Consider the following 12114-nt stretch of genomic DNA (forward strand, 5'->3'; position numbering starts at 1 on the left):
GTTGCTGAGTGAGAAATTTGCTGAGTGAGTTTTGTCCCATTGTATGACTTTTCTCGCCACTTTTTTTTAAGCAAATCATTGTAGTTCTTAAATTAGTAACAGGCTTGTTAAGTGAATTTGGTCTCCCCGTGGACTTTGCTTCAGAAGGTCACAAAAGGGGATCACATGAACCCGGGACACTGCGACCATCATACATATGAGTCAGTTGTCAAGCATCTGAATGTAAATCACGTGACCACAGGGAGGCTGCAATGGTCATAAGTGTGAAAAATGGTCATAAGCAGAGGTGGTATTCAGCAGGTCTGACCAGTTCTGGAGAATCGGCAGTGGAAATTTTGAGTAGTTCGGAGAACCGGCCAATACCACCTCTGGCTGGCCCCGCCCCCCTCTATTCTCTGCCTCCTGAGTCCTAGCTGATTGGCTGAGACTTCTTTTGTTGCCCTGCACAGGAGAATGGAGCTGGAAAGCAGGTTAGAGGGGTGGGGAGGGAATGGGGATTTTGCAGTAACCTTCCTCTACCATGCCCACCAAGCCACGCCCACAGAACCGGTAGTAAAAAAATTTGAATCCCACCACTGAATAAGTCACTTTTTTCAATGCCGTTGTAACTTCAAATGGTCACTTAATGAAGGGCTGTAAGTTAAGGACTACCTCTACTGATGTTGGCTTTCACAGCTAGTACCAATTGGGTGGTATTGAGCTTCAGGGTTTAGTGACCCTCGTCTAGGTAGCAGATTTCCTGATGTTTCATTGTCTACTGCGACCGGCATCTTCAGAGGCAAGGCCATCAGCTATGCAGATCCAGCTCTAAGGAAAGGAAGCCAGTCAATTCTTGTCTCAGTTACCATGGTTTGTGTTGCAGTCCATCTCACCTCTAAAGTTGGCAGCTCTGGCTGTTGCCGGAACATCAGGAAATTTGCTGTCTGGACCACAGTCCTTAAACCTTGAAGGTCAACACTGCCCGGGTTTACAGCAAATTAGTAAAACTATAGCAGTCTAGTGTAGGAAGGAACTGGCAGGCTGACAAATATTACACCAATCTCTTGTAAACACCTACTTCTTTGTATTGTCTTTGTTATTTTTCTATTTCTTTCTTTCACTTTTAAGCTTTTTTTTATTTTTTCTTTCTTTATATTAGTTGTCTTAGTTTTTTTTAAACTTTTGATAAAATTATTAAAAAGTGTCCTAAGAAAAAAATACTCATTCTATCATCAGACAATGCCAAGTCAATACAAATAGGTGGAAAAGAAACTGGTTAAATAAGTGGTAATAGGTATCTTCCTAGGGTTGAAACGTTATGTTGTGAGTAACTATTTAATGAGATGTTCACTTCCTGGGAGAAGAACTATGACTATCCTGGACAAAAGTGCAGGAATATTATATTGACAAGCAAAAGCAATTTTAAAAGAGGACTAGGTGTCTGTGTAGTACTGTATTACTATTCATATAAACTAGAGCATACAAGAACACAGTGACAAATAATCCTGGCAAAATGATGTCCATTGGATTACAGAGCCATAAATTACTGAATTAGTGAATAACAAGGTTAGGCTAAGAAGTTGGAAAAAAACAGATCCTTTTCTATTTGGTTTCCATGAAAACCACATTAAGTTGATATCCTTGTAATTATTGGGAATCAAGTTCATTTTGAGTGAGGCGTAAAAAAGAGAAATAAAGATGGAAGAGACAAAAGGACTCTGGGAAAGGAGAATGATATATTACTGATTCCTATGAACAAACATCAGATTTCAGAAGCAGTTCTTTAAAAAGATGAGTGAAGAGCTTCAAAATATAGACATGTAACTTATCTACTGAGAACTAGACTTCTGCTTTTACCAAGTCTTTACACAGGGAAGCCTCCAACTGGAATAAAAACTGAGCAAGAAACCTCAAAATTGGACACATTGGTAAATTCCCTTAGATTTTCATTCAGCATAAAATATGTTGCCTTAACCACGCTCTCTACACACTTCCACCACACAGCAGGATTTTGTAAAATATTTTTAGCATTTGACAGCTGAGATGAAGTACACTGATGCTTATAGTAGCCTAATTTTCAGCAATTACATTTATTTTCCTGTAATGAAATCAACTGTGTTGCCCTGCTGTTGGTTAATTTTTGATTAAAGCCTGCAGTCCATCAAATGTCAGTATTCAGAGGAGCTAATGAAGAACAAATACTCAGCTCTGATATTCTAAGGTAGCTTTTCCAAGGTGCTTCCTTTGAGGAATTTTTCTCACTCGTTTGTTTAGCTGCTGAATAATTTCTTAGCGTTCCTTGCTGAACTTGGGGCATAAAAATCCCCTCTAGGGCTATTTCACATGGGCATATAGGATTGGCTCAAGATTTGTTGCTAAAATTTGTTGTTAAGAATATCTTGAAACACTGCCAAGTAGTTTGGGTTGGACTCAGACATTACATGGAGAGCCAGATGTTTACAGTAGATGGTCTCTGCTTTCTTAATAGATTCAGGAAGCTATCTAACCTTCCTAAGTGCCTGAATGCCTGGGCTTGATGCAAAAGGAAATCTCTGGGACACAAGACAGTAATTTGCAAGATTTCACACATATTTATTGGGAACTGCTGAAGATCACCCAACTCTATGTTGCTATGCTAAATTGTTATACTCATCATACTACTGTACATTGTTAATGGCTGGCTGTGCTGTGAACAAATATTCAAATATTTTTGTTTCTAAGCAGCAGATCATTGAGCAAACCTTTCCATGGCCTTTTTACAGAGGAAGAACAGATACTTTTCTAAAAAGAAAATTCAAAATCTGCTTGCCTTCCTGATGTTTTCCAGGCAACAAAAATAGCAGCAGCAGTATTTGGAGAACTGCTGTCAGAAACGAGAGAAGAGAAGCATATGAAAAGCGAAATGAGCCAAAATGCATGGAAGTTGTACCAAAATAAGACTTGGACATTTATTTATTTTGATTTGTCAATTGCTTACAAGATAATAGGTATAAGTATATACATAGTTATGAATACATGAAATGGGTACATATAAGAAAAATAAAAGAAACAATAGGACAGGGACGGTAGGCACATTGGTGCGCTTATGCACGCCCCCTACAGACCTCTTAGGAAAGGGGTGAGGTCAATAGTAGACAGTCTAAGGTTAAAGTTTTTGGGGTTTGGGGAAGAAACCACAGAGTCAGGTAGAGTATTCCAGACATTGACCACTCTGTTGCTGAAGTCGTATTTCCTGCAATCAAGTTTGGTGCGGTTAACCTTGAGTTTGTATCTATTGTGTGTTCTTGTGTTGTTATGGTTGAAGCTGACGTATTCATTGACAGGTAGGACATTGCAATGTATGATTTTATACACCATACTTAGATCAGACTGAAGACGGCGTAATTCAAGGTTTTCTAGGTCTAGAATTTTAAGTCTGGTGGCATAAGGTATTCTACAACGAGGAGAACTCTCCTTGTGAAATATTTCTGGACTTTCTCAACTGTGCCAATATCAGATACGTAATGTGGGTTCCAGACTGATGAGCTGTATTCGAGTATTGGTCTAGCAAATGTTTTGTATGCTCGAGTTAGTAGTGTGATATTATCAGAGAAAAAGCTACGTAGGATTAGGTTAACAACTCTTAATGCCTTTTTGGCTATGTAGTTACAGTGGGCTCTAGCACTTAGATCATTAGAGGTGAGTATTCCAAGGTCCTTTACAGAGCTTGGATCATCAACAAGATCTTGACTATTCAGCTTGTATTTTATTTTCTGATTTTTTTTGCCAATATGTAAGACAGAGCATTTATTTGTTGAGATTTGAAGTTGTCATTTGTTTGACCATTCTGATACATAGTCAAGATCTTTTTGAAGTGTAGCAGTATTGTCTGTGGTGTTGAACAGCTTTACATCATCAGCGAAAAGAACGCAGTTGCTCTTAATATGATCACAGAGGTCATTTATGTAGAGTATGAAGAGAGTTGGTCCTAGAACACTGCCTTGGGGGACACCACTATTGACAGGTACAGAATTTGATAGGACACTCCCAATTTTGACCATTTGCTGTCTGTTTGACAGGAATGCTTCTATCCAGTTATGCAGTTGTCCAGAGATACCATAAGATTTTAGTTATAGGAGTAGTTTGTCGTGTAACACTGAATCAAAGGCTTTACAGAAGTCTATGTAGATTGCATCTATTGCTTTGCCCTGATCGAGTTGTGTAGTCCATATGTTTTTGCAGTGTAAGAGTTGCAGATTACAGGATAGTTTTTTCCTGAAACCAAATTGTTTATTGGAGAGTAGGTTGTTTGTCTCTAAGTGGAGGATAATGGATTGGTTAATAATTGATTCCATGACTTTACAGGTGATGCAGCATAAGGAGATTGGTCTGTAATTTTCAACTAGGCTGGGGTCTCCCTTTTTGAAGATGGGGATGACCGTGGCTTGTGACCATAGGTTAGGCAAGGAGCTGGTCCTGAAAGATTTTTCAAAGATTATGCTTAGAGGTTCGGCTACGGCAGTGGATAGCTTTTTAAAGAAGTAGGCACATATTCCATCCGGTCCAATAGATAGAGATGGTTTTAGATTGCATAGTGCTTTTTCAACACTGTCTTCTGTAAAATCAATATGTATTAGATCATTGTAGTTGTCTGTAGTTCGGCTAGGAAATACTGGGCATGATCCATTGCTGTTTAGAAATACTGAGCCAAAGAATGTGTTAAAGATGTTGGCTTTAATGGTGTCGTCTGGACATCAAGAAAATATAGTCCTTGACTTACAACAGTTCATTTAGTGACCATTCAAGGGTATTGAAAAATGTGAGTTAGGACCATTTTTCACATTTACGACTGTTGCAGCATCCCCATGGTCACATGATCAAAATTCAAGTGCTTGGGCAACTGGCTCATTTTTACGACAGTTGCCATGTCCCGGGGTCATCTGATCCCCTTTTGTGACCTTCTGACAAGCAAAGTTAATGGGGAAGCCAGATTCACTTAACAACTGGATTACTCATTTATCAATTTCAGTGATCCACTTAACAACTGTGGCAAAAAAATGTCGTAAAATGGGCCAAAACTCATTGCACAGCAGAAATGTTGGACTCAATTATGGTCATAAGTCAAGGACTACCTGTAATTTCCTGGTAGGAAAATTCAGTTCCATGTTATTGTTGCCTACAGACACAATGTTCTCGCTGGGGGAAAATAGGAAGAAGATATGTTAGCCACCTTGAGTTATTTGTAAAAATAATAAAGTCAAGATACAAATAAAATCTAACAACTCATTGTACTGATATCTTAGTAAGTTAACAGTAATAGCACTTCAGTGGCGGTATTCTACTGGTTCGGCCGAGCCGGTAGTGCCGAAGAGCAGCGGAGGCTGAACCGGTTCTCTCCAACATTCTGCTGTTGGGCCCACCCACCCACCTGGGCTCTCATACTCACCTTTATTCCCTGCTTTTGAAGTGCAGCTGCTTTGCACAACACAGCAGATTGCTGCGTGGCAGCTGCTGAAGCGACAGGGAGACTGCAGGATTGCAGGAGGGAAGGTTGGAAAGCCTCTGCGCCTGTGCAAAGTGCGTGTTTGGCGCACGCACATGCGCAAAGTGTGCGCGCGTGTGCAAAGCACGCCCACCAAGCCACATCCACCAAACCGGTGGTAAAATTTTTTGAAGCGCACCACTGTTAAGACTTAAATACTGCTCTACTGTTTACAGAACTCTCTGGGCAGTTTGCAAAATCAGTGGGTCATTGTCTCTCAGCCTTAACGCTCCTCACAAGATAGTTGTGAGCTTAAAATGTGTATGGAGTGTTAATAATTATTATAACCATAATACAGTCTTAAAAATTTGTAAGAGGAAATGCTAGGTGTTTTTCATTTAGAGATTACTGTGGAATGGACAAATGAATTTAGAGAAAGTAGCACATAGAAAGGATATATGGGTAGGTGAACTAGCAGCCCCAAAATTAGCTGATTGTAGCCTTGTAATTCAAAAGGGAGATCTTGGGAACGATAATAAACACAAATCTCTCTCTCTCTTTCTCCTTCCCTCCCTCCCTCTCTCTCTCTCTGTCCCCCTCCCTCTCTCCCTTCCTCCCCTCTGCTTTTCTATTTGTCCGGCTGAAGTTGCTCAAGAGCTTATTAATTGAACCACATACTGCTTTTGGCACAGTCCCAGCTCCACGGGTCACTTCAGGGAAGGAGAAGGTTTGAAAAGCTGGGGAGTGGGGAAACAGGAATGCCTCAGAAGTCTTGTCAGCGAGAGAAAAACAGAAGCTTCTCTTCTGCAACCAGGAGCTGGAGGTACCTGGGTGGCTGTTGGCCTGGAACTGTTGAGCAAATGCAGATGTTAGCACATGTAGGCATGCACAGCTCTATGGAAGAAGGTACACACAGATGAGATAGTATGAGGGAGTGCACGAGTGGAAAAGAAAAACACGGAGAGCGTGTTAGATGCTTCAATTGGGACCTTTCAACCGCCAATGCCGGTCCAGATCAAAGGACATTGATTTGACAAGGATCACTGCCTTGCTAGACAATATAGACAAGCCAGCCATTCATTTTATGAGTAGGGGGGCTTGCGAGGAAGAACAATTACAGCTTCAAAGTCCAACATTTTCACTACTGAAGAAGCAACTAAAGGCCAAGTTTAGTGATGTCTAGATGGGGAATTCTGGGAGTTGCAGTCCATAAAATTTAAAACTTGCAGCGGTTGAAAAACATTGATCTAGTATCTTACCTGCAGTTTTAGTAAACAATTAGCAAATTCATAACCAAACTATTATTATTCTTTGCAAAGCCAAGAAGCCAGGATTATTTAGCAGTTGCCCCAACTTTTGGGAACAATCTGTTTCCTAAGATTTGAAGGTGTATAGGCCATCATTTTTTTCCATTGGAGTTTATGAATTCTTTAGCTGGGTGGATTTTCTAATTTTCAATCTATTTTATAGTTAATATGTTTATTTTGATTCTATTTTGGCACACTTTTTTCAAATTTTAATTGTTGAGTACTATCATGTCAACCACCCACAGCCTGTTGAATTGGAGTGGGATATTTATTCATTACGTTCTTCTTTCGAGGATTTGAGAAATAAAATAGAATCCTTTCTACAATGCAGCATATTTTTATTAGTCTTTAACTAGTGTGCACTTTTGTGAGATTCTCTTTTCTATATTAGTTAATGGTTTTGATAATTAAATAGAAACCCTTAGGCTAATTTAAAGACAATTCTAGGATGTTGCATCCTCACATCATTGAGATGGCACTAGGAAAGGTGTTTTGAGATCAAAGATAGCCCACCTCTGAATATTTTGAAGAGATCTAATCAAGATCCATTCCAACTCCAATTCTTAACCTCTTGGAATGTCTGTGAAAAGAACATTTTGTGAGGCTTGACCTTTAAAGATGTGACACTGGGTATTTAGCAGCTGGAGAAACACTGAAATGTGTCTCACAAAACAGACAGTCCAAGGTGGGCAACTCAGTATCTTCCAGATGTTTTTGGATTCCAACTCTTACAAGTTTCTGGAAGGACTGTCATGGATTAAAGGTTGCAAAATCCAAAACTCCTGGTAGGTGATTGCATTCCATCCATGAACAAAGAAAAGAGAATAATTCAGATTTATGCAATGATTTAAAAAAGAGAAATATTTTAGGGCAGAATTACCCAGATGTTGTTATCAAAATTACCCCAAATCATTCAAATTTAGCAGATATCAGACTTCAACTTGTAAAATTTCCAGCTCACTGAAATTAAAGACCACATACCTAAGACCCAAACAATCAAGTCAAAAACAATATCCTAAATATACACCCCTACCAACACTGTTAGGAAAAGCTACTGTATATAGACAGAAAGCACACTCCACACTCACTAGCAATGATGGGGTTACCTAGTTGGGTAATGAAACGCTTGCAAGGAAACAAAAAAGGTCAGAGAGTACCAAGGACTCCACAGCTCAACCCTCACCTATAGAAATTATTTTTTATTAAAACTGTTTTTGATAAAACCTTTTACTAGACCATTTCAAGGTCGTAAACCATTGTGCAGGTTCTTCAAAAACTCTTAAAAGATGGACAAAACAACACTAAAACAAGTGTGTGTGTGAGGAGGAAGATAAATTACTGATGTTTAAACCACTTTTCTAGTTTTTGTACAGAATGTAAAAGTAGGCCACAGACATTCAAAATGGTCTACTTAAGTTCTAAAACAGTTTATTGTTAAACTTAAGAAGGGATGCAGAGATAAATGATGCTTGTTGCCTTACTTTTGAAAATATCAGAACCAGCTGTTACTTGGCATTAAATTCTAGTTGGTTTTAAGTGTTACCTGCAATTTTCTTGGTAGGAAGAATAAATATTAGTATATTGCCTTTTCTCAGATGGTGCCAACCCTGCTTATTTATTTCACTTGCGTAGGGTACAGTGTTATAACATTGCTCATCTGAGAAGTCCACTAAACTTTTAGGATCTTACTGTTAAATTAGACAACCTTGTTTAGCATCATTTCACCCTTCTATCAGAAAAGCCACATGCCCTCACAAACAAGGGTGAGAGGAGTCATCTTGTTCTTCCAAGTTCAATTATAGAGATGACCTTTGAAAATCTCAAGCAGCCAAGCTGAACAGGAGAGGAGATGGAAGACTCAGGTTCTGTTTATACAAACTATCACATTTCACATCCCACCCATGGCAGGAATGGCAGGAACCAAGAGGGGAAGGGAAATGGATGATGCAGTTTTGCTTCTCCAATTTAATCTGTCTTCAAATGAAAAATAAAAGCATTGGGAAGGCATTGAGGCTAACAGATTACACATTATTTTGTAACTGAACGCATTTGCTGTGACCAGCACTTATGCTCGAAGAGGAAAGGCTTATGGTATATTGGACACAAATATTGAAAATTGATCAGTAGAGGACAGTAAAAGTCTGTAGAGAAAGCCAGTTTGGTGTGGTGGTTGAGGTGGCAGCCTAGAAACCAGGAGACTCTAAAAGAATGCAAATGACCATCTATCTGCAAGGAATATAAATCCTTCCATTCCCCACCATCTGGTCAGAACTGAAGAAGCTTCTTGAATGAGAAGCGAAATGTCTTCAAAGGAAAACAAGAAAGTCCTCTTGCCTCTTGAAAAAGCACCTTAAGGGACAACCATGACCTGGATGACTGAGAATCTCCATAGACAGGAGACTGTGAGTTCTAGTCCCACCTGAAGACATGGTGATGTTGTGCCAGTCACCCTCTCTCAGCCCACCCTAAACCACCCCACCTCACTAGGAGTGGTTATGGGGAAATAACAGGAGGAAGGGAAGAGTATTAGGAATGTTTGCCATCTTCAGTTACTTATCAAGTACACATAATAAAGGTGGGATAAAAAAAATTCTAATAAATAAAATTAATTGGGTTTGTGCCACAATTAGATTTGATGCACCTATTGTTCTGCTGTGCGTCTTTGTGAGGAATAGCCTTCTTGACTCCAACCAAAACTTCACTTAAGAAAGCTAGCTATATTTCAGGAAATTTGACGAGGAAAGCTCCCTTCAACTGCCTTTCTTCCAACATACACTATTCAAAAATGGAGGCGATTAAAGAATGAATGATGGCGAGTAGGAGGAAGATCCTTCACTTCATTCATTTGCTTGCGTAAAGATAGTCCACCCATATTAAAACTCCGTTTCTGTTTAGAAGAAATTATGGAGATAGGTCTTCCTTATTTCTCCTCCTTTACATTGCTGGCTAGCCGAAACATCAACCTTTATTGAAACATCTTAGTTAGGGATGGTTACACTATTTAAGACCTTGAAATCTAAGAATGATCTATTATGAAGTATTACTGAATGAACAAAGGAGTAGCTAACTAACTTATCTGCATGAATGTAACTTGACAAATTGTGGGGCAACATCCGTGCTAAGCTTGTGAAGACGTATTACTTTGCCCTCCTGGAAGGAAACAGGGGTGGTCTAGGATGCATTTCTGGAAGGAAGCAACTTGTGTTTATTATTCTTTTCTGTAGACAAGGGAGTAGACAGAAATTAAAATGAGATTAACTTTTGTACTGTGGATGTGAAAAATCTAGCCCAGTGCTTGAGCTTAAATTGGAACTACTACATTCAAAATTTTTATAAGGTCCTGGGCAATTTACTAGTTGTAGTTTTTATGAATTTATAAATGAATGAGAATTCTTTAAACAAGAGCATTTTGATGAAGCATTTCAATGGGAATAGGGGAAGTCATCAGCAAATCAGAAGCAAGGAAGTTGTTGAGCCTTTCCATACCACTGCCCTTTGAATTTTGCAAACTGTTGGAAGTTGTTTTTATTTTTATTTTTTTATTTTGTCAAGCGATTATAAGATAACAGGTATAAGTATAAACACAGTTATGAATACATGAAATGGATACATATAAGAAAAATAAACAATAGGACAGGGACGGTAGACATGTTGGTGCGCTTATGCACGCCCCCTACAAAGTTCCCCCAAAGGATGGGCTTCCTCCTCATCTTTTCACCAAGCGTGGCATGCCAACCACTTTCCAAAGGATTCCAGGACAAGCTGTAAGGTAGGGGCTGTGATGAGGACACAGGCTTCTCCATTCCAAAACTAGAGCCAGGAGATATGCTTCCTTGTACCCTGTGGTTGCAGAGCAGCCAGAAATTTTGGCTGCTTTTGTAAAGTTCCATCTCTAGATTGAACAGACAGCTGCTAACGCAGGAAGTGGGAAACTGTGAATGGGGAATATTTCCTGTATCTGACAGACTCATTGAGCAAAAAGTGAGACCACATCAATGAGTTGGGAAATTCCTCAAGTGTGTCCATTTAGTTCATTTTCAGTTAACTGTTTTCCCCATGGACAATTGAGAGCTATATGCAGGTTGAGAAAAATATGTGTATCTTCAGAAGACTTGGAGAACAATCAGTCTTCCACTTGTTCTCTCCAGTAGATGGAATTTATGCCACACGATTCAGAAGAGCAGAATCAAGCCTTGATTAGTTGCCATTCGCAGCTTCCATGTATTCATTTAGCTTTATTAAAACTCTTTGAATGAATGCCTGCCACCACTCGGAGATGATAGAAGAATCCACCATTTAAAAGGTATTTTATAACAATTTTATTTTTATCAGTCTCAAATCCCTTCATCTTAGCTTAGATTTCTATTTATTTATTTACATTTTCCACGTGCATGATTTTATAAATCTATATCATAGCATCTACTCTGCACTTCTTCCATCTCATTTTCGTGGACCGTGATGGTGGCTTCACCACAAGCTTTCTTTGTACTTTGGCGACATGTCAGAGTAAGTTAAAACATGAGCAGCCATGATTCCAAATCACGGTTCGGATATTTCTCAATTCTAATTTCATCCACGGCCTGCCTCTGGATAAACCTGTCGACCAAACCACTGCATAACTTAGTGTGTTGTGCAAATGTGCCATTGAAGTACGTTTAAAATGAACAGATAGAGGAGATGGCTAGCAGAAAGAATCGGAGGCTGACAATGTTTCCCCAAAGCACTGAGCACTTTTAATAGTTGTTTGGTCCGTTAAGAAGATGGCACTTAGCCCAGGCCTGAACTGACATCATCTCTGCCTCTTCCCCAAAACCACAAATATATTTCCCATCCTCAGCTATAAAGAAGGATGTGCTTGGAAAGATGTGGTGAGCTCAGGGCAGGAAGGATCTGTCATTCAGAAGGAAAGCCAGGCCAGAGATCCCAGATTGGTTTTATTTTCACATGAGTTTTTAGAAGATTGATGGAGGGAGGAGTCAGAAGAAATACATATCTGATGCTTGCCGTGCCAGAATGAGGTGGTGGAACCTTCATTTGGTGCACCCAAACCAGAAATGTGAAGTTTATTTTCTGCAGCAGACATACATCTTTGGCTGCTTTGGGAATTTGTACTTTCCAGCACCATCAAAAAGATGTAATTGCAAGCTACAGATAGGAGCAATGCCTTCAAATAAACTGGAGTGCTTTCATATTGTTCAGCAAAGCCCATAGTATGTTTTACAGATATAAGCAGAGTTGGAAAGAACCTTGTAGGTCATCTAGTCCGACCCCCCGCCCAGCGGGAGACCCTACACCATTTCTGACAAATGGCAGTCCAATCTCTTCTTGAAAGTCTCAAGTGATGGTGCTCCCACAACTTCCGAGGGC

This window comes from Notechis scutatus, chromosome 3 (assembly GCF_049901735.1).
Source record: "Notechis scutatus isolate UNSWTSFEM ecotype Mainland chromosome 3, rNotScu1.2, whole genome shotgun sequence".
Classification (NCBI taxonomy): domain Eukaryota; kingdom Metazoa; phylum Chordata; class Lepidosauria; order Squamata; family Elapidae; genus Notechis; species Notechis scutatus.